The 4,525-nt window shown below is 38.8% G+C and overlaps 1 long non-coding RNA gene across 2 annotated transcripts; it reads left to right on the top strand.

Annotated features, from left to right (window-relative positions):
- The first annotated feature begins 1,110 nt into the window (after positions 1-1,110).
- Positions 1,111-4,068, top strand: LOC120104877. 2 transcript variants are annotated; one of them, XR_005507228.1, is made up of 3 exons: positions 1,111-1,445; positions 2,380-2,504; positions 3,784-4,068. It is a non-coding gene; the product is annotated as an uncharacterized LOC120104877 (long non-coding RNA). The 2 variants fall into 2 exon arrangements; XR_005507227.1 differs by having other exon boundaries at positions 3,795-4,067.
- The last annotated feature ends 457 nt before the right edge of the window (positions 4,069-4,525 follow it).

The raw sequence follows: 4,525 nt of genomic DNA, 5'->3' as shown, positions 1-4,525 counted from the left end.
ATGGCGCCTTTTTTCGATGAAAAAATTGGGCAGAAAGTTTGAGTTTTTTAGTGACCAAACTTTTGGTAGTGGAAGGTTCCCGTAAAACCGAACGATGTTGTATTAGCCCCTGTAAGATGCTAATTTCTAAGTTCAAAAAAAAAACGGCTTATTTTCAAACGGTGCCGTTTAACACCTTAATTCACTTAGGCATATCCTCGTCTCTTCGGCTGAATCTCAATCCCACAAAAGTCGAGAAAAGTATGCATGTAGGGACGTCGTGCGAGAAACCAAACAAACCCTAATTCCCTATTCCTCTATTCGGCTTTAACTCCTTGCCTTCACCCGTCGCCGTAGTTAATTCCTTCGCCCGTTCGCCGTTCCCCTATCCAGAATCCCAAATCCCTCCCACTCGGTGCTAGCCAAGCCTTCTTCGCTTCCGAGTTCCTGCCCTATATCTGGAGAAGAGGAAGACCATGTCCGGTTGCGGCGGATCCACTACCAGAAAACAAGCGTATAGTGACGGAAAACTAGTGACGGCCCGTTATCAGTCACTATTTGTGATGGAGTAGTGACAGACAGAAATTTGGTCATCGTGGTGTGAACTTAGTGACAGATTAGTGATAGACCGGTCACAGAATACACGGATAGGATGGACGCCAAAACTTAGTGACCACCGTAGTGACGGGATATCGGTCGCAAAATTGGTAACCAAAATTGCAACCAGACAGTGACAAATTCAGTCGTCACAAAAATCGTAACCCAAGTATTTATAAATTTTTAAAAGATTATTTTTGGCAGTGACGGATTATTGATAGAAATTTCCATCACTAAATTTAATTTCTAATTCCAAAAATATTAAAAATATTATTTTTAAAAAATTATAAATTAAAAAAAATAAAAAAAGAAAAATTTAGAATGAAACTAAGTGTGCCCCGCCCAAATCCCCCCAGTCCGGCGCCAACACGAAAGCAAGGAATGGTAAATTCTAATCCTCCAGCCCTGCAGCCGCCCCTCAACCCGCGCACACCCCCCACCCCCTCCTCGCCCCCCCCCCCCCCCCCCCAGCGATCCCTAACCCCTCCTCCTCCTCCTCCCTAATCCAAATCCAACAAATCCCTAACTGGAAGGCCGTCCACGGCAGGGATGACCCCTCCCCCTCCTCCTCCTCCTCCCTAACCCCTCCTCTCTCCTTTGCGTTAACTCCAAAACCCTAGCTTCCCCAATCCCTCTCCTCTCGAAACCCTAGCTCCCAATGGCGGCCCTCCTATCCTCCCAGTGCCAGTGCCGCTTCTCCGCTGCCGCTCTGAGATCCTCTGTCTCGGCCAGGCGGAGCTGCTTCGATGGCCACCAGAGACCCCTCTGGTTCTGCCGCCTAGGGTTCTGCTGCTCTTCTTCTTCATCGAGGTTTCGCAAACTCGATTCCGGATGGGGAGAGGTACCGGTTGGTCCAGTTCTCTTCCAACGTAGGCAAATTTCTCCTCTCTCTCTCTCTCTCTCTCTCTCTTAATTTCTGTTACATCATAATTTCCTCATTGTAAAGATTCTTGAGTCACAAAGAGATGCTTTCTTCAAGTAGGTAGTGTAATATTGAAATAAAGAAAAAATTTCTCATATGTTGGATAATTAATGCTATTTGTTTCCTCACAGGAGGAAATGGGATTATATTTTTATAATCGTATCATATGTTCTGTGAAAATCACCTTTTGAATAGTTCCATTCGGTAAGAAGGCTGAGATTCTTGGATCACTTCTCATGATTTTCTTCTCCACTATGTAATAAGAAGGCTGAATATGTATGCTGAGGAGATATTAGTTTTCTCAGGCTCAAAGTTACTTAAGCTGGCAAGTTCGATATGAAAAAATAGATCTATGTACCATATATCCAACATATGATGATTCTTTTCTGGGTTAGGCTTTTCCCACTGGTAAAGTGCCTGAACTGCATAAATTCAAGCAATATTTTTGGAGGTTTCTTAAACAATCTCATGGCTTGGGAGTGTGATACCAGGTTTCATTTCCAATACTATTTCTAAAATGTTAGGATTATCGCTTGCCAGTTGCCACATGGCTGAGCATGAACCACTGAACCAATGTTGCTTGTCTCATTACCCAGGCTTCTCTTGTAAGAGGTCTCTAGTCTCACTGGCCAGAATTTGTTAAAAGGATTCTGTAATCAATGTCATGCAATTGTTTGTTTGTATCCAGTGCAGTGACTTTGTTTCTGGTGCAGTATTTATTTAACACTTTGTGTTATATGTGAAAACATTTCTGGTTATTTTATTTAAATATAATTGCTCATGCTGAGTTTATTCCACATATCAACTATGAGAAAGGTTTAGTAGCTAGATCTTGATGGAATTGGAAATTGCTTCAACTATAATTATACTTGCTCATGCAGCGTTTATTCCACATTGTGATCATGAGAAGGGATTGGTAGCTTGATCTGATGATGGATGGAAATTGCTTCAACTATAATAAATGGCCATGGAAGAATTTGTTTGGCAGAGCCCTAGCATCTGGGATGTATGTTAGTCTGACTCTTTCTGTGGCCATTGCTTTGGAGCTTTAATTTCGGCTGCTTAAAAACTCATCTGATTTGAGAGATCCATGCTGCGATTTGTGTTTACCAAAATGACAGCAGTTTGTGCAGTCGAAATAACCATTTTCTAGCTCTTCCATATTTTGAATTCAATCAGTTCACAGATATGGTTCCTCCCTGCTCTTAGTGGAGATGAATGCGGTCAACTGGTGCAGTGAGGAGGGCTGTAGCACAAGTAGCTCAATAAGATGAGAGTTGATGGGAGAACCCAGCTCTTTCAGAAATAATTCAAAGAAAATAATTTTACTTGGATGATGCAGATAAATTTTTGTATGCATGCCTGAATATATACAGCATTTCTGTTTATATGCACATTCTAAGTATTTTTCTGCTTTCTAGGTAGAGTACATTCTATTTGTCATATTTCACATGCAACCAGGCAGAGATAGCTAATCAGTGTTATCACTTACTTTGCCATTGAGGTTGGATTCAATTATTCTCTAGTTTGCATCGACTTGATCTACCACCAGATCAACTACATCCAAAATCTGATCAGCAACAAGGTTTAGGCACACCTCCTATTCAATTTGACTGCAGCTCAGCAAACACAGTGCACTCTCCATATGTTAAAGCTGATTCGGAGCTTGAATACCATTGAAAATTTTGGTGTGTTGTTTATAGGTAGTATATTTCCTTTTAGATAAAATCTTGATTTTACTATTTGCATGAATAATACATTACTAAAGCTCTTTCTATCATTACATATTTGATAACTGAGGTCCTCTATGTGTCTTAAAGTTACAGATGCTGGATTATTGTTTTAGGTGAATATTCAATTTAGCTCATTAGTTTTATAAGATCTATTGATCGTCAACTTAGTGCATGCTTATAAATCTGCAACACAACTGCATAATGCAATGGAAAAAGTTTGCCTGAAGCTTTATGAAGTTCCCTTGAATCTTAAGGCACATGTCCTCAATTTTCATGTACTCATGCCCAACCAAAAGGGGAAAAAAGTGATCAGATTATTTTCCATTGCATGTCTTTGGTTGGGAATGTTGTGTTCTATCCAATCTTCAGCTCAAAGAAAATTATTGCCTTTTCAAACTATGCCCTGTAGTTGAAGCCTTTATAACCTGAGTATTATCCCCTTTATATTGTTGTTTCAAGGCCTGACAGTGATATTGCACATGTTGTCTGCTTTCTTGGTTTATTCACTGTTGCAAATCTTCATTAAATCTGTAACCTTTCCTTCCTTACAAGTTTGGTGACAGAGTTCTTAAAGGAAGAATAGAAGCAAATTGCACATCTTACAAGTTTGGTGACAGAGTTCTTAAAGAAAAAGACTCAAACGCACAAGTCATCTATCCATCATGATGGGGCCATGTATTCAACTGGTGGTACAAATGCTCGTTGGTATGTATTCTCATTTATATTACATAGGTTATTTAGAGATTTTGACCAAATTAAGCGAAATGTCATTGTGAACTTATACTTGAATTTTAGTTTATTATTTTTCACATGTGGTTATTGATTTTGTATTCTTTTTTGCTTTCTCAGATACATGGTGGAGTTATGAGCATGTGAAATTTAGTTTTTGGTACATGGATAGCTTTTGTTCAGATGATCATGGTGGAGTTGTCTACAAGCAGAATCTAGTTTTTGGTATAAGAATATTTTTGTCTACATGATGGTTGTTTGGATGAATAGCCAGATCAGATATTTTGGGATTTTTAATTTACATTTTGATGTATTTGGTGATGATTATCACCTTAACATATGGTATGGATGAAACATTGTGATGTATGGTATTAATAGATATGCTTGACTTTAGACTTATAGAAGATGATATTTATAATGAATGATTATGGATTCTCCAACATTGTGTATAATTTGATGAGAATGCAAAATGTCATATTTTTCTTTCTTAATGTTTAGTCTTTTATACTTATTTTGTGCCTAAATATACTCATTATTCTTATATTTTGATTTAGGATGCAAATGG

Source organism: Phoenix dactylifera, unplaced genomic scaffold (genome assembly GCF_009389715.1).
Source record: "Phoenix dactylifera cultivar Barhee BC4 unplaced genomic scaffold, palm_55x_up_171113_PBpolish2nd_filt_p 000138F, whole genome shotgun sequence".
Taxonomy (NCBI): Eukaryota; Viridiplantae; Streptophyta; class Magnoliopsida; order Arecales; family Arecaceae; genus Phoenix; species Phoenix dactylifera.
This window is presented reverse-complemented; position numbering and strand designations above follow the sequence as displayed.